The sequence below is a fragment of the Myxocyprinus asiaticus genome, chromosome 27, assembly GCF_019703515.2.
Source record: "Myxocyprinus asiaticus isolate MX2 ecotype Aquarium Trade chromosome 27, UBuf_Myxa_2, whole genome shotgun sequence".
NCBI classification, from domain to species: domain Eukaryota; kingdom Metazoa; phylum Chordata; class Actinopteri; order Cypriniformes; family Catostomidae; genus Myxocyprinus; species Myxocyprinus asiaticus.
In genome coordinates, this window is record NC_059370.1 from 43,462,707 (window position 1) to 43,481,538 (window position 18,832).

An 18,832-nucleotide genomic window follows, 5' to 3' on the forward strand; every position below is an offset into this window, starting at 1 on the left:
ATGGCCCCCACAGAGCCCCCCACTGAACATCGAGTCAGTCTGAGATTACATAAAGAGACAGAAGTAATTGAGATAGAAGAACTGTGGTGAATTCTCCAAGAAGCTTGGAACATCCTATCTGCCAACAACCAAGAAAAACTATGTCCAGGTGTACCTAGGAGAACTGGTGCTGTTTTAAAGGCAAAGGTGGACCCACCGAATATTAATTTAGCTTTTTGTGTTTACTGGAATTTGTATGACATTAAGTGATAAATTAAAACTATTAATGCCATTATTTTTGAAGACATCCTCACTATGCAACATTTTTCACAAGTGCCTAAAACTTTTGCAAAGTACTGTATGTGTATATATATATATAAAATAAATAGTTAAATAGGAAAAATAATAATAATAGTAATAATTCAAAAACAAAAAACTGTCGGAAACAATCTGCATACATTTTTGCAGATAACCGATCCAAAAAGCACCTATCAGCCGGCACCGATTAATCCGTAAAACCAATTAAGCACCGTGGTATTACGATCTGATAACATGACTTACCATCACAGTACTTTTTTGTTATAGATTTGACATGTAACATTGTTTCATTGTGAGGTGTAACATAGCTTGATTCTCAAAGTGAAACAGTGTTTCATTCTGAAAGCATTTGAGGTAGTACATCGTTTCATTGTAAAAGTATTTTAAGTTTGTGTCAGTTTGAGATTGTGCTGCGCGATTATGACAAAAATAATAATCGTCGTTTCTTTCCCGTGAATTTGCAATTGCAATTATTCTCGATTAATAGAATTTGCATTATTATTACTTGTTGTGTGTGGGTGGATCAACTGCATGCCATTCTTTATGTCGACTACACATCCAAAACAAGCAAAGAAATTGCTTTATTGCTGTGTATGCATCAGTAAATCAGGACTAGTAGCCAACTTTGGCCCTTTTAGAAGCATAAAAAACTAAGCTGTTTACCAAATTCTGAACAAATCATACACAGAAAAGAGCAACAGACTTGTCTGATTGGCTACAATGCTCAGCCATTGCAATAAAACATGAGTATACAGTACATTTCACAATTAGTTAATTGTGGAAGCTATAATTGTAATCTCTGTTATTTATTTGATTAATTGTGCAGCTCTAGTTTGAGAGCCTCAAGTGTAACATTGTTTCATTCAGGAAGCATTCTAAGTGTAACTGAGTTTAAAATTGATTTAAGAGTCACTTTGTTGCAGTTTGTATGTTTTTGTTTTTGAATGTAACATTGTTTCATTGTGAAACATTCTCGCCGGAAAAGCTGCAAGCTGTCACTCGCTCTTTCAATGTTATCAGATCTGCACCGACTATCGAAAGTAAGAAAAAATTAATAGACAGGAATTTTGTTGCCTTGAGTAAATAACATGGTGACTCTATAACAGCTGAGCTTGCTTGGAAGTCGGTGAACTGGAAAAGTGTGAACAGTGAAATGAGAGGGAATTCTGTGACGGAGTCAGGGAGAAAATGAAATACTAGCATACTGCACAGTATATACTGCATACAAACAATTATTTGACAGAAAGTGGAATGCATTATGCAACATGCTATGTAATGCATACATAGGATGAGTACGGCGCTGTTCCAAATATAGCTCTCCTTTCAAGGAAAACTGATCTTCCAGTGTTCAGAAAGGGTTTCCATAGAGTCCCAAACACACCTGTTGTGTTAAAGTGATACTCAAGAAGATGCTGTAATGGGAGGAAACCATAAACCATCACTCTGTGTACATATGTGTGGAGTTTCTGTCTGGCTGAGAGGAAGTCCCTTTAATCTACCATGCTAAAGCAAAATTTTACCATGTTAACTGCAGAAATGCCTTAGTTACTGCAGTTATTGTTACTAGGGCTGTCAATTGAACAGAGAAGCTAAATTCGAATTTTTACCTTAAATATTTTCAAAATGTGAATAATATTCAAATTTTAAAGTCAGCTGATTCTTAAACTGACGTTGTTTCCTTTGTCCACAAGAGGGCGCAATAAATACATAAATCATACAGCACTATATTATTGCAAAGAACATTCCTGGCTGTTAAAAAAGAGCATTTCATTTTCAACTTGTGTGCAAAAAATAAATGAATAAAAAGTTTGTTGTTCCATATTCTCAGATGTTAAGTCAGAAGTAAAACGAGAGGGGTAAATGATTCAGTAGGCAGTCCACATGATGTTACACTTGCACTGATGCCACAGTATACACCGCAGACACAAGCTATAATAACAGCGAAATTCCACATTGTTTTTTATTCAGTACAGTTGTATGTAGGGTAGCAATATTCCCAGATAGCAGTGGTATTCGGCTGAACTCGGTGGTGAAGCGGCTCAGACTATGAGCACAGGCCAGGTGCTGTTCAATCAGACGAAACACAACAGACTGGAACCGAACGCAAGGATCTCGAGACACGTTTCCAAGTTGAACATCTTTCCTGACAAAGCATTTGAACAACTCATTGCTTAATCTGAGAAATGCTTATAAGAGAGCAAGACGCACCAGCTGTAAGGGGCTGTTCACACCGAGCGCTGTTGCAACCATCCATTTGTTTTTCTTTGTAAATGCGCACTAGACGAACATCTTGTTTCGCTTTGTTTTTGTTTATTTAGCATCGCGTGCAGGAGCGCTGTTTTAGATGCTGTGTGTAATTAAAAATAACTTTAAAAAAACATCTTGAGACACCTGCTTTCTGTTAAACTGTATTTATTGCGCTGTGTCTAGCCTTTTTAGCGCAAGAATGTGATCGACCTGAAGTCATCGTCAGTGCTTGGCACACATCCAAAATTCGAATGCAGTTTTAGCATTCGAATGTGCATTTTTGTCTTAAATTCGACAAGTATTTGAATTTCGAATTTTAATTTGAAAGCGTTAATTGTTACTACTGTAAAATCGTACAAGTGTAAATGGGATCTCCTTTCACACGCTATCATCTATTTGTTTATTTTATTTTTTTCTTGACAATGATGGATAATACAGAGTTACAACAGTTTCACTGTATTAACAATTGTATTTTTGGCAGAAACTATAGTTACAATAGTGCATATTTATAAGGGATATGTCAGAGGTGAATTAAAATAATAAAGTGTTTGACAGCTTCGGTCACACAGAGACCACTATTGTAATAAACAGTCATATTTAGTAACAATTTGTTTATATTTTTGTGAATTTTGTAAATGTTGTAAATATGTTTTTTATTTTAGACTTTTCCGAATTCAGTTTATGTAAGTTAAGAATATGCGTTTTGCTTCAGTTTCTGTTTATAACTAGAGATAGACCGATAATCGGTTTGACTGATATTTTTAATCGATATTTACACTTCCACTTAAGCGGTTCTTTAAAGGGGTCTTGACATGCCTTTTTTTTAATAAATATTTTAATATGTTCTTTGAGGTTCACTTATACAGACAGTCATATAGTGGTAAATCGTGGTCATTTTCAGGACTACAACTAATGATTATTTTGATAATCGATTAATCTAACAATTATTATTTTTCGCCGATTATTGCCACGATTAATCATTAGCACTAGTGCACTTTATTAAGTTTAATTCAGTAAAGAAATTCACTGCAAAAAATCCTATTGTTATCAAGTTTTTTTGTCTTGTTTTCCATTTAAAACTGTCTAAAAATCCTTAAAACGATATATTTATTTGAGAAGCAACATATAAGATATTTAGACTTGCTTTAAGAGAATGTATCTTAAATATAAGAATGTATGAATGTATCTTAACGAGCAATCCCACGACAGAGTGTGTCTCAGCCGGGTGCAGTTTCAATCTCTCCCCTTTTAGATCGGGATGCATCTAGACTGTGATCTGTGTAATTCTTCCTCTCCTCAGTCAGGCGTGAGCTGCAGTGCTGCTCTAGCGCATCATCATTAGAGTTTAATGTGATCTCACGTTATTTTAAATGAGATCAAACGACTATTCGACGAACATTTTTGTCGACAATATTTGTATTGTCGATGTTGTCGATAACGTCGACTAATCGTTTCAGCCCTAACCCTCAGTCTGACCCTCTGTCAGAAGTGCTCCATTTTGGTGCTGTTTCTCCTTTAAGACTTGACAGTAAACGCCCACTGTTCTGATTGGCTCTCTGCTCTTGACTGACCTGTCATCTCACTGCTGAACGTTACTGGGCGGGTCTACAGAAGTAATATGGTAAAGTAGGCGTTGATGTGTTGTTGTGGAGGCGGTCAGATGCAAATGTCTACCACAGTGTGACATCACAATGTGGAGGAAGTAGAGAAGTCGTTTTGGTAGCTTGGTTTCAACAAATGCTCTTTTCGCAGAGAAGTTTTGAGTTCTGAAACTTGCAGAATGTTTTTATAGTACACTGACCTCTGCTATGTTTTTTATTTATTTATTTTTTATCCCGTTTTCTCCCAATTTGGAATGCCCAATTCCCACTACTTAGTAGGTCCTCGTGGTGGCGCGGTTACTCAGTCTGGGTAGTGGAGGACAAGTCTCAGTTGCCTCCGCTTCTGAGACCGTCAATCTTCTGAGACCGCATCTTATCACGTGACTCGTCGTGCATGACACCACGGAGACTCGCAGCATGTGGAGGCTCATGCTACTCTCCGAGATCCACGCACAACTCACCACGCGCCCCATTGAGAGCGAGAACCACTAATCGCAACCACGAGGAGGTTACCCCATGTGACTCTACCCTCCCTAGCAACCTGGCCAATTTGGTTGCTTAGGAGACCTGGCTAGAGTCACTCAGCACGCCCTGGATTCAAACTCACGACTCCAGGGGTGGTAGACAGCGTCAATACTCGCTGAGCTACCCAGACCCCCTGACCTCTGCTATGGTAAAAGATCAAGGACAATTTGATTCCTCATGTCATGACCCCTTTAATATTGGGTTTATTAAGTGAGGGGCTTTGAACAATGTATTTTGCAACTAAAAATATTCAAATGAATTATTGTAGACTGCAATAAGCAGTCCATCAGATGTAAGTGAAACATTATTAAGTTTTAAATGTGCCTAAAAGCAGAAATAAAACAAGAATTAAAAATCGGTTATGCATATCAGTTATCGGACACTTAAACACAAAAATAATCAGTACCATATCTCTCATTAAAAATCAATAGTGGTCAATCTCTATTTATAACTGAGACCAGTTACTCTAAAACATGAAAACATGTGAAGACACTATAGAGATTCATGGGTTTTTTTTCTTCCCAAGTTGTGTTATTAATTATCCTTGATGTGAAACAGAGCAGCGTCAGATGTTGTTCTATAATAATCGGGAAAAAAAGTGAAAGTGTATGCTACACATTAGGGTGTGCTTCGGGTCTGTAGTGAACTGTCCTTGTGTCGTATTGCCAGATGAATGTTTTCATACTCGCCCTGTAGCAAGGATATTAAAATACACACACACACACCTGCCTCTGGTGGTGTTCTGTAATGGGTGAAAGGTCGTATTTTGGTTAGGAAGGCACATCTGACCGCTCTGTGTGTGTGTGTGACAGAGATTGTACCAGTTTAAAATGATGCCGAACAAGGCCGTGTCCACAGGTCACCACTTACAACTCTCCCCTGTCGAGACATCGCAGTCCAGCGTGTCTGTTTGATGATGTCACATCCTCTCCCCTCGACTTAATGTGCTTGTTATGATTATTGCTCATCCCAAGGGAGCATGAGTACACATGATATTGTGATAAGATTTAGATTTTGTTTTGTCTGTAAACAACATAATGTTTCACGTCATGTACGACCCCTCTGGTCGTAGCACTTGTGGTGTTTTTTGTTAGTTTATTTCAGAAGGGGATCTTATTTTTAAGCGGATCGTTCATTCGCTGAAAGCTGAAATTCAGTCAACGTCTGTGTTTGCACAACTAAGTTGTTTGGCGTTATGTGCTTGCTGTCTGAGCCGTGACACTTACCAGAATACTAAAAATAACTTGACTTGTTAAAGATAAAAACACGGTTCATTTCAGAGCTTTACTTGGTAGCAGCCAGGTGAATTTAACAAATAACATCATGTCCAGGTCACATTTCTCCACCCCACAACAACGACAAAAACACATTTCCTTTTGCATAAAGGAAATGATGCCCCTTATTTATTTATTTAGTTATTATTTATTTTTTGGAGCATTAAGATGAAAATGAAGCACACATTTTCCCCCTCAAAATCTCATACATCTCATTACTTAAATGCATCCGGACACATTTTACTTTTGAGTTTTTTATTTTATTATTAGTATTATTATTTTTTATTCTCAACGGTAATTCTCATTACTTTATTACAGTACTATATATATAAACATTCTTTCATACTTCACAATTTTTGCCTTTTTGGGCATATTTTATAGCATTTAGACCTCATTTAGAACATTACATTTACATTTATTCATTTGGCAGATGCTTTTATCCAAAACATAATCGAATCATCTTAAGGAGACAGTGGGACGAAAAGTGCCATATTACAAAGTTTCACTAGCATCAGAATAGTATTCAAAACAGATTAAAGTGCAACAAGAATTTTTATTTTTTATTTTTTTAGTGACTTGTTAAGTGCTCATGGAAAAGATGTGTTTTTAGCCATTTTTTGAAAACAGAAAGTGAGTCAGCGTCACGGATGGAGTTGGGAAGGTCATTCCACCAACGTGGTATGATGAAGCTGAAAGTCCGGGAAAGTGTTTTGGTGCCTCTTTGTGTTTGTACAACAAGGCGACATTCCTTAGCCGACCGCAGACTTCTAGTGGGCGCGTGGCTCTGCAGAAATGATTTTAGGTATGCTGGAGCAGACCCAGTGACTGTTCTGTATGCAGCATCAGAGCCTTGAATTTGATACGTGCATCAACCGGCAGCCAGTGGAGAGAGATGAGGAGTGGTGTAACATGCGCTCTCTTTGGTTGATTAAAGACCAGACGTGCTGCTGCATTCTGGATCATTTGCAGGGGTCTAATTGCACATGCAGGGAGGCCTGCAATGAGAGTGTTGCAGTAGTCCAGTCTAGTTATGACAAGTGACTGAACAAGAAGTTGTGTGGCATGTTCAGAGAACACATTTGAAGAAAATTAGAAAGCTGTCTTAGTTCCGTAGGTCCTTAAAATGCAAGTGAATTTTATTTATCTTTTGAAGCTCCAAAATCACAGACAGTCAGCATAAACATCATCAATATGACTCCAGCGCTTAATGTCTTCTAACATGATATGATCGCTCTTAGTGCAAAAAAAGCTACATTTTTAAGTATTTTTTAACTATAATCCCTCACTTCCGGTAAGCTTCACGAGAGCGCTGAGTTTACATAGTCTCTTGTGTGATGTATTCGTGTTGGCATGTTACGGACGCAATCTCACATTCTTCTCTCGGTTGAGACATCCAGGATAAGCACACAAATGCACCATTGAGAGTAACGGATAATTGTAGATCTAAACCAAAACCAATGAAGCTTCTGTACAACGTTCCTCCTCCTCAGTTGTAAACAGCGCTGCTCTTCCATGTGTGTTGCACGTGCATCTGTTCTCGCATGTCTCAAATGCCAACACGATTACGTCACATGTGCATGCCGTGGCTGACCGGAAGTGATGATTTAGAGTTAAAAGTATTTAAATATTGAACTTTTTTCGCACCAAAAGTGATCGTATCACTTTAGAAGACATTCATTTAACCACTGGAGTCGTATCGATGACATTTCTGCTTACTGTCTGTTTTTTTATGGAGCTTCAAAAGTCTGATCACCATCCACTTGCATTTTAAGGACCTACTGAGCTGAGATATTTTTCTATTTCTCTTCAAATGTGTTCTGCTGAAGAAAGAAAGTCATACACACCTTGGATATCATGAGGGTGAGTAAATAATGAGAGAATGTTCTTTTTTTTTGGGTGAACTATCCCTTTAAGGTATTTTCTAAACCAGTTTTTGCAACAGTGAGTCAAACCTGACAAAAAATTAATTTGAATTATAGTAAAGAGAGTGAGAAGTTTTGCATTGTAGTAATAAGTATTTTCTGGGAGAAATGTGTTTAATTGTCATGAAAATAATATCACAATGCTATACAAGTTTTAAAAATATGCACACAAAAAAAAAAAAAGCCTTAATTTTCTTTCAGCAAAGTATAGCCTAATTTCTTATTCCTTTTTTCTTTCTTTAGGATATAATTGATGGACACTTTCTTGACAGCTTTTGTGAGATTCACTCGTCTAAAGCCGAACTTGTTTTTTTGTTTTTTTAACCCCAACCCATTTATTGCAATTGTCAGCCCTAAAACAGTACTGTAAACAAACACCTCCAGATATTTTTGGACTCTTAACTGACACCTGTGACACCTGTAATGTTTCCGTCTTGACTAAGGAATATCGGCTCACCGAGCAGTAGGTTTGCGTTTCTGCATATAACCATGAACCTGCATTACTGCATTAATCTCTTGGCAGGGTTCAGTGTCCCCCGTGTCAGTGTTTTGGACAGGTAGAGCTGAGTTTGCCCTCTCAGGATGGATAAACACTTAGTTACAAAGTTCACAAAAGTGCTAACCGTGTGTGTCTCATGCGTGTTTGAAAGGTCAAGTGGAAAACTACATTACCCACCATGCACCATTGCACACAGCTGTCAATCACAGCATAAGTCAAACCCTAAGGTAACCTAATGTCCAACAGACCACGTGTTTTTAAACTTCATTTGTGTCTGGGAAGTGAATGATCAAATGGACTCTGTTAACTTTGCATTTTTTGTATTTTTGAAAATATTGTATGTATATGCGCATACAGAAGTAAAATGGGTTGCTAATGCACTTTAAAGTGTTTACCTTTGCTCTAAAGCTTACAGGCAAGATGCCACAGATAAGTGACACTCAAATAGACTCAGTTGAGCAGGCTTCACTGCCTCCAGTGTCTGATTAGAATCACAAACCAGTTTGATACAGTCATCCGTCACATTGACTGACAGAAACTTCTGAAGTGTGTCTGTTAGGGTTACATGGAAGAGAGGTTTTGAGCATGTAAATCTCATATGGTTACTAAGGAGAGGTACAAATAGTTCATGTGAAAAGTGAAAATTCTGTCATTTACTCACCCTCATGGCATGCCAAACGCATATGACAAAAGGAGAAATTTTGTAAAATGTCCAGTGTGCTTGTTTGCATAATAGAGACTGAAGTCGTCGAGCTCCAAAAATGACAAAAATTTGAATAAGGGAATAAATATTCCCTGTACTTTAACTGTACTTTTATGGTGCTTTTCACTAGTGATATATCAATAACTCGGCTGATATTCTGACTTTTTAAATTATCTGCATCGGCTGATAAATTTTCCTGTATGGCTGATCAGTTTCTCAAGCCGCGAGGGCGCCGCGAATCATGTGCTTTCACCCTAAAGAGCCGCCTAAGGCATGTATCACAGCTCGTTTTGTTGTTACATTCTGTTGTGTTACTACAGTAATAGACCGGAGTGCAACACAGTCTCATTTAAATGGACCTGCATATCAGAGCCGTGAGAGACGCATATGTAGGGCCCTATGAAATCCGTTAAATTTTTCCCCAAATTCTGGGTTTTAAAGTTAAATTTAAATAAAAAAAAAAAAAGCTGTCTAATCAAATTAATTCAAGTAAGGCGAGTAAAGACGCTGACTACCACCCCTGAAGTCGTGAGTTCGAATCCAGGGTGTGCTGAGTAACTCCAGCCAGGTCTCCTAAGCAGCCAAATTGGCCCGGTTGCTAGGGAGGTTAGAGTCACATGAGGTAACCTCCTCATGATTGCGATTAGTGGTTCTCGCTCTCAATGGGGCGTGTGGTAAGTTGTGCGTGGATCGCAGAGAGTAGCATGAGCCTCCACATGCTGTGAGTCTCCGCGGTGTCATGCACACCGAGTCATGTGATAAGATGCGTGGATTGATGGTCTCAGAAGTGGAGGCAACTGAGACTTGTCCCCTGCCACCCGGATTGAGGTGAGTAACCGCGCAACCACGAGGACCTACTAAGTAGTGGGAATTGGGCATTCCAAATTGGAAGAAAAGGGGATTTAAAAATAAATAAATAAAACAGTACAATTACTTTTCAACTTTTCAAGTGCTTCTATATTGATCCTCACAGCACATTCAAAAACACAACATTGGAGTATTTATTTATTTATTTTTTGGTCAAATACAGAGCTGCACAGTAGAGCATCACAGTTTTAATGAAAGCAGTGATGAAACTCTTGCTTGTGAGATATTGCTTAAATATTATTATTAATATAAATATTATTGATATTATTGTTAGGGGTCAAGCCCCGAAGAGGTGAAAGACCCCTGTTGTTTTCATTAGTTTTCTTCTTATTATTATTCTTCCGCTCTTGAACCCAATAGAATCGCTTGCGGGAAAGTTATGAAATTTGGCACACAGATAGAGGACAGTCTGATCTGTTACCACAGCAAATTTGGTGTCTCTACCTCAAACCCTCTAGCGCCACCAACTGCCCAAATTTGCACTCACGTTTATGTTAATAACTTTTGAACTGTTGAGTCCTAGAAACAAAATAATTTTTTCTCAAGACGATTCGACGTACATTTTCTGTCATGAAAAGTTTTCCGCCATTTTGAATTTTCTGAAAAACCTACTTTTTCGAACTCGTCCTAGGCTGTTTGTCTGATTTGCACAAAAATTGGCCTGCATCATCTTGAGGCTCTCACGACAAAAAGTTATTCACAGAATTTTGATAAACCATACCGTTTTCGAATGGCGCTTCAACGAATTCGACGAAGAGCACGTCAAAATAGACGTAATCTCTGTAACGCTTTAGCGTATTCATACCAAACTTATTATTTGTCATAGGCACCATGACTCGTGGGTGCCTGCTTAGTTTTGGAACAGTGCCACCTAGTGGTCACGAGATATGAAAAAAGCAAATTTTTGCTTTTAACTTCTGAACAGTTTGTCATAAAATCATCAAATTGGTCTCATTAGATTCAGTGGGGTATAGCGAGTCCAACGATATGAACAATTCCAATGTCGGCCATTTTGGATTTAGACATAAAATGCTGTATTTTACGAATGATTTGGTGTATCGTTACGAAACTCGGTATGTGTCTTTGGCACTATGCTCTGAAGGGACCAAAAAAGCTTTCGGAACAGTGCCACCTTGTAGTCAAAAATTATAATGCTATTTATAAAAATGCTAATAGCTATTAACTCCTTTTGCCTACTGTCATGAGACTGGTCTTGATAGATTCCGTGGTTCATGCCGAGAACAATGATGGCAAACTTCCTGTCCGCCATTTTTAAATGTTTTGAAAACCTACTTTTCCGAACTCCTCCTAGACTGTTTGGCCGATTTGCATGAAAATTGGCGTGCATCATCTAGAACAGGGGTGTCAAACTCTGTTCCTGGAGGGCCACAGTCCAGCAGAGTTTAGCTCCAACCCTAATTAAACACACCTGAAGCAGCTAATCAAGGTCTTCAGGAGTGCTTGAAGATTATAAGGAGGCATTTTGGAGCAGGGCTGGACCTAAACTCTGCAGGGCTGCGGCCTTCCAGGAACTGAGTTTGACACCCCTGATCTAGAGGCACTCATAACAAAAATGTATTCACAGAATTTTGATAAACCATACCATTTTCGAATGGCACTTCAACGAATTTGACAAAGAACGCGCAAAATTGAACTTGAGGTTGTATCTCCACAACGCTTTGAGGGATTGGGACGAAACTTGGTACGTGTCATCACCATTAGGCCCTGAGGTTACCTGCAGCATTTTTCTGCACTGCCCCTACTGGTCAGGAGATAGAAAAATGGCTATTTTGGCTTATAACTCTTGAATGCTTTCCTGCATGATAACCATTATGCCCAGATGCTACCTGAGCAGTTTCAGAACAGCACCACATACTGGACACATTTTTATTTTTATTTTTTTATGATTGAAAGTTTACTTTTTCTAACTCCTCATACACTGTTCATCGGACTCTAACCAAAAACATGTCACAAAGCTTCTTTTGCTGCTCATGGTGCTGATAATTGGCTTGACCCCGGTATCGCAGCTTGCAGCTATATTTATTATTATTATTACTACTTCTACTACTATTACATTGAATAATACATTTTACTGTACCGAAGTAATATATTTCTGTTCCTTTTTTTTTTTTTTTTTTTTGCTTTTCAATTTCACACATCTAGTGAAATGGAGCTTTAATTTAGGTGTTTTGGCAGAAAATCGGATGTTTTGACGACTTCTCGCCTCCGGAAAAGCTGTTCGCTATATGGGTTAATTTGCTTATTAAATCGCAAAAGGCTATGATTTAATTATATAAATATATAGTCTGCATGAGCTACACGTGCATATACTGCTCTGCTCTTTGTCATTTATACAGACACAGAGCGCATGTGATGTTAATGATGCAGTTGTGGCTTCTCACATTCACTTACTGCTAAAGCACATAGCTCAGCAAGACATTAAAAAGGTTTTTTGTTTAATTAAAGCTCAGCATTTTATGGTTTAATCATCACACCAGGACATATCGTGATTTTAATATTGATTAATTGTGCATTTATACATTCACTTTGTCAAATTCCGTGACATTCCGTGTTTAATAGGTAATTCTGTTTATATGACTTGATTCCGTCTGTGATTTCCACATTGCGGAAATCATTGGGCCCTAAATTTAAAATGTCTGACTATCGTTGCATTAGATAAGACTTTGTTTAGTTTTCTTCGCCGCCGATTCTGAGTGGACCTTCCAAGTTAGACAGTCACTTAACATACCGTTATTAAAATCTGAAAAAAACTTGCTAATCCCTCTGATGTTTTAAACAATATTCAGATGAAAATCCATGTCAGACTGGGAAGAAAGCGGTATGTTATCTGATGCTGGTTATTTGTCATTTCTGTTATAATGATTATGACATAATATTTGACTGGAAGGCCGTCTGAGAAATCTCGAGAAAGTCCTATTCGTGAAAAACAGAGAGAAAGAAACTCTGAGGAGTGAACTGAAGATAAAGAGTGATTCATCTAAGAGAGAATAATATATAAACCCGGATGAAAAGAGTGAGTGTTTGTTGTGTTAATTGTTGGTTTGTTGCCATCTGTCTTATTTAAGTGAATTTAGAATAGACAGACAGATAGACAGAATAGACAGACAGACGGATAGTCAGACAGAATAGACAGACAGAGGGATAGTCAGACAGACAGACAGAGGGATAGTCAGACAGACAGACAGAGGGATAGTCAGACAGACAGACAGAGGGATAGTCAGACAGACAGACAGAGTAGATAGACAGACAGTCAGACAGATGGATAGAACGGTAGCTGGATGGATGGATGGATAGAACAGAGAGTGATAGACAGATATACAGACAGACAGAGAATGTTTTGACTTTTACGAATTGCTTTATTTTGATGATGAAAGAACAAACAGTCTGAAGAAGAACACTGAATGACACTCACTTTGACTTTATTTGGTGCTGTACTTTTAATTGTTTTTGGGTGTAAATGTTTGTTTGTTGATTTGTTTATGATAAAAGCTTTTGGAACAGCTGCTGACTCAGAGTTCTGTGTGTGTGTGGTTGTGTTTGTTGGTGTTTGTGTGTTTGTCTTTTCTTAGAAATGTGTGTTTATGCTGTTTCAGGAAGTAATGGTTGTACTAACGACAGGAAGTGAGGCTTTATTCTGTCATTCTCTCTCTTTCTCCAGTGCTTTACTGTATGTCATAAAGGTGCTCAAGCTTTCTGTTTGATGTTTCGATTGGAGTTTCACATTTTAAAACAACACGCATCTATAAAAACCTGTCGTATGGTCAAAGGCATAGTTCACCCAAAGATCATTTACTCACACTCATGCCATCCCAAATGTGTATGACAACTTTTATTCTGTAGAACACAAACAAAGATTTTTAGAAAAATATCTCAGCTCTGTAGGTCCATACAATGCAAATGAATGGTGATCAGACCTTTGTAGCTCCAAAAATCACATGAAGGAAACATAAAAGTAAACCATAAGACTCCAGTGGTTAAATCCAAATCATCAGAAGTGATATGATAGATGTGGGTGAGAAACAGAACAATATTTAAGTCCTTTTTTATGGTCAATCTACACTTTCACATTCTTCTTCTTTTGTTTGTGGCGATGCTGCTGTTTTTGGGAGAACTACTCCTTTAAGGCCACAACTTGCATTCAGCAAAGTTTCAGACATTGTAATTGGATAATGTCCAGCCAAAAGGAGCTGCTTCAGCCAATCACAGGCTGTTCTTTACGCACCAGCATAAAGTGAAGTTATGTATCAAGTTCATCTGTTTGACTAGAATGGCTACAGGATGCCCATTTGTGTGGTTTAGATTCATAACGAAAATGTGTTTAGATATTAAAGGCAAACAAATGATGTGCTTGTTCAAACATGGTCATTATTACTTGATGCATGCAAATTCATTTGGCCTGAGTTTGATCAGCCTCACAGTATCTAAACAGCAGCACTGTGTACACTGCAGAAAACTGAAATGGATTGAAAGCTGTTGGCATGAAGCAGGTACTAAATGTTGTGGGCACGGCATAGTTGTGGACGTTGTCTGTAATTGGTTAGGTATGATGGGTCTGAATAATCATTTCTTTCATTTTCTGTGTTTTTTATTTTTTTTTTAATTTAATGTCTTCTCAGGTTTATGGATCTTTTTCACAGTTTAATTTAGCAGTGTAAATCAGGCAAAAAAAAAATTCTTAATTTAAAAAATAAATATTATTATCATTATTTAATGTAAATTTATATCATTATTCTCTGTTTTAAATTTTCCTGGTATTAATTGAATAACATTTTTTATTTATTAATTAAAATAAAAAATGAGACTTGCCAACATATCGGCGGCTGATTATATTATTGGCCAATAACTAGGTAAATTCAATTATTATTCATTAAGATTTCCATAAATAGTTATATAAATGGACACAATACAGTCTTAATTTATTAGTTAGTTGTTTATTTTTGTTTTTTTCAATTTGGAATGCCCAATTCCCAGTGCGCTTTTTAAGTCCTCGTGGTGGCGTAGTGATTCGCCTCAGTCCGGGTGGCAGAGGACGAATCTCAGTTGCCTCCGCATCTGAGACCATCAACCCGTGCATCTTATCACGTGGCTTGTTGAGCGCGTTGCTACGGAGACATAGCGCGTGTGGTGGCTTCACACCATCCGCCGCGGCATCCGCGCTCAACTCACCACACTCCCCACTGAGAACGAACCACATTATAGCGACCACTAGGAGGTTACCCCATGTGACTTTACCCTCCCTAGCAACTGGGCCAATTTGGTTGCTTAGGAGACCTGGTTGCAGTCACTCAGCACGCCCTGGATTCGAACTAGAGAACTCCAGGGGTGGTAGCCAGCGTATTTTTCCACTGAGCTACCCAGTTCTTTTTTATGATTTAGCTGCTGCATTTTACACAGTTAAAGCTCAAAGTAAAATGATCGATTATCAGTATTGGCTTGGGCTGCAACTAACGATTATTTTGATAATAGGCTAATCTAACGAGGGATGATCGTCTCCATGCCAGAGGGTTTATCAGCTGAGAGAAGTTTGAAACTCTCATGCTGTTTATCATGTGACTCAAAGTGGCTCTAACCGCACAGAGAAATGCCAGTTTTGGAGTTTGTGCTTATTTACACAACCGCTTCCTTATTATTTGAACTTTATTAAAGGATGCATTAAAGATATAACGCTGGGGTGTTTCCTTTTTAGACGCTCTGACAGTCAAGTTTTGCTCAAGTGGAACGCCATGTACGGCTCCGCTTTATTTAATTTATTGCAGTGATTCTGTGGCTGTGTTGAGCATGTGTGTGTGTGTGCGTGCATATTAAATGTGGTTCTGTAATTAGTCAATCATGCATTTTTACAGTGAAATTAATCTTGCACATGTGAAATGCTCTCATACGGCAGTGGAATTGTGAGATGTTTGTGACTGTCAGGTGTGTCTGTATTGTTCTGTGACACACAATTAAGCATCTAAAGGATGAGTACTTTACCATTTAATACATTAACAGGGCTATTTGGCTGTTTTATTTTGCAGACTTCAACAATAAGAATGGCCCAATGTGAGAGGGTTTGAGGCCAGTTCTGCATTGATACCACATCTGATGTTTGTTGATCATATTCATGTGTTTTAATGCTTTGCAAACGTAAACATTTGGTTTTCTGGTATGTATTGAACATTATTGTTGTTGAGCAGATAAGGTTTTGTCAAAAGATTTTGGCCGGGGGCCTGGGCAGCTTAGCGAGTATTGACGCTGACTACCACCACTGCTGGAGTTGCAAGTTCGAATCCAGGGTGTGCTGAGTGACTCCAGCCAGGTTTCCGAAGCAACCAAATTGGCCCGGTTGCTAGGGAGGGTAGAGACACATGGGGTAACCTCCTCGTGGTCGCGATTAGTGGTTCTCACTCTCAATGGGGTGTGTGGTGAGTTGTGCGTGGATCGTGGAGAGTAGCTTGAACCTCCACATGCTGTGAGTCTCCGCAGTGTCATGCATAACGAGTCACGTGATAAGATGCGCGGATTGACAGTATCGGAAGCGGAGGCACCTGAGACTTGTCCTGCGCCACCCGGATTGAGGTGAGTAACCGTGCCACCATGAGGACCTACTAAGTAGTGGGAATTGGGCATTCCAAATTGGGAGAAAAGGGGATAAAAAAATAAAAGTTTGGCCTCGATTTTGCTGTATGAGACTAATCTTTGGGATTGTAAAAGATTTCTGTTGTCGTACATCAAAATCAGCAGTCTTTCATTGCTTAGTGTGACATGTTCACCGACAGCTGATTAATTGTCTTTGCGATGAATGTTAGCCTCCCACAAAGTTCTGGCACTGTCAGATATTTTGCATCGAAGTCACGCATTGTGACAGCTCTTAGGATGGCCAGATAACCTAAAACACCCATTCAACAGTAAATTGGTTCAATTGGGACCAAAGTCTAGACTATGATGTGTATCGACGTAATGAATATGTACATAATGTCGCACAACAATGGTAAAGGATCGTAATAATTTGAGGTCGACTGATAGTAGATTTAGCCAAAAATCAATAACTAAGGCGGTGGAAAAGGCAGATAACCGATTAACCAGATTATAGTTTAATTGATTTATTGAATAAAAAAACAAAAAACAAACATCTTATGTGAAAAGAGTCCAAAATGTCTAAAATCCAAAATGCAGTTTATTTTGCAACCAAAATCCCAAAAATAATCAGGAAAAATTCAGATTTGCTGCATAACAGGACTTTTAGTTATAAACGAGTCTGAAATGCAAGGGACTCTTATTTTGAAAATCTGTGCTTCCAGCTCACACAAACACACAAGTGAAACAAAACATGCGAATTTACAATCATCTACAATGTATTACAATACAATCACAAAGTAAACATTGTCATATAGGCTTATAAATAGGGGTGGGTAAAAAATATTGATTTTCCGATGCATCGCAAGCTTCTTTTGAATGATCTCGAAATTAATTCTTAAATCCCAAGATCAATTTTTATGCAATATAATATTATATTTATTGATTTAATACATGGATTTGTTCATTTTTATCAAGCTAAAAAAATAAAAAAAAATCCAAAATTTTGCATTAGTAATCGTGAATTAGTCCATTAACGGTGTTGGTGACAGAGTCTTAGCTCTGTTGCAATGCTCCAATATAAAGATTAACCAAATTAAGCTTTTGGTTGCCTATATATTCACCAGATGAAGGGGTTTGGCCACAGTAGAGCACAGAGGAATACCAACAACCACAAAAACAACCACTATCTATTTTTACAGATTGCTGATAACAGTAAAACCAATATATTGGTCAAACTCTAGTAAAAATCATACATGGGTTTAGAAGTTGGAATGGGTTGAAAATCATAAACAAATCAGCATATGCCATTTGTGTACCAGCAAAAATGTCTTAATGAATTAATAGCAGTTATGGGGTAATTTCCAGCTATAATATTATGCATAAATTGCTATATATATATATATATATATATATATATATATACACACACACACACACACACTTTCTCTCTTTCTCACTGGCGGCCAAAAGTTTGGAATAATGTACAGATTTAGCTGTTTCTGAATGAAATTGGTACTTTAATTCACTAAAGTGTCATTCAGCTGATCACAAACTATAGTCAGGACATTACTGATGTAAAAACAGCACCATCACTATTTGAAAAAAATCATTTTTGATCAAATCTAGACAGCAGCCATCACTCCAACAACTTATCCTTGAGTAATCATGATAAATTGATCATTTGGTACTAGAAAATCACTTGCCATTATATCAAACACAGCTGAAAGATATTTGGTTCATTAAATGAAGATTAACATTGTCTTTGTGTTTGTTTTTGAGTTGCCACAGTATGCAATAGACTGGCATGTCTTAAGGTCAATATTAGGTCAAAAATGGCAAAAAAGAAACAGCTTTCTCTAGAAACTCATCAGTCAATCATTGTTTTGAGGAATGAAGGCTATACAATGCTTGAAATTGCCAAAAAACTGAAGATTTCATACAAAGGTGTACACTAAAGTCTTCAAAGACAAAGGACAACTGACTCTAACAAGGACAGAAAGAGATGTGGAAGACCAGATGTACAACTAAACAAGAGGATAAGTACATCAGAGTCTCTAGTTTGAGAAATAGACGCCTCACATGTCCTCAGCTGACAGCTTCATTGAATTCTACCCGCTCAACACCAGTTTCATGTACAACAGTAAAGAGAAGACTCAGGGGTGCAGGTCTTATGGGAAGAATTGCAAAGAAAAAGACACTTTTGAAACAGAAAAACAAAAAGAAAAGGTTAGAGTGGGCAAAGAAACACAGACATTGGACAACAGATAATTGGAAAAGAGTGTTATGGATCTTAACCCCATTGAGCTTTTGTGGGATCAGCT

At 37.9% G+C, this 18,832-nt stretch overlaps 1 protein-coding gene across 2 annotated transcripts in view; it reads left to right on the plus strand.

The window, feature by feature from the left end:
• Nucleotides 1–18,832, plus strand: part of LOC127418067 (protein diaphanous homolog 1-like) — a 154,872-nt gene that overhangs the window by 1,535 nt on the left and 134,505 nt on the right. The gene's annotated exons all lie outside the window — the stretch shown is intronic.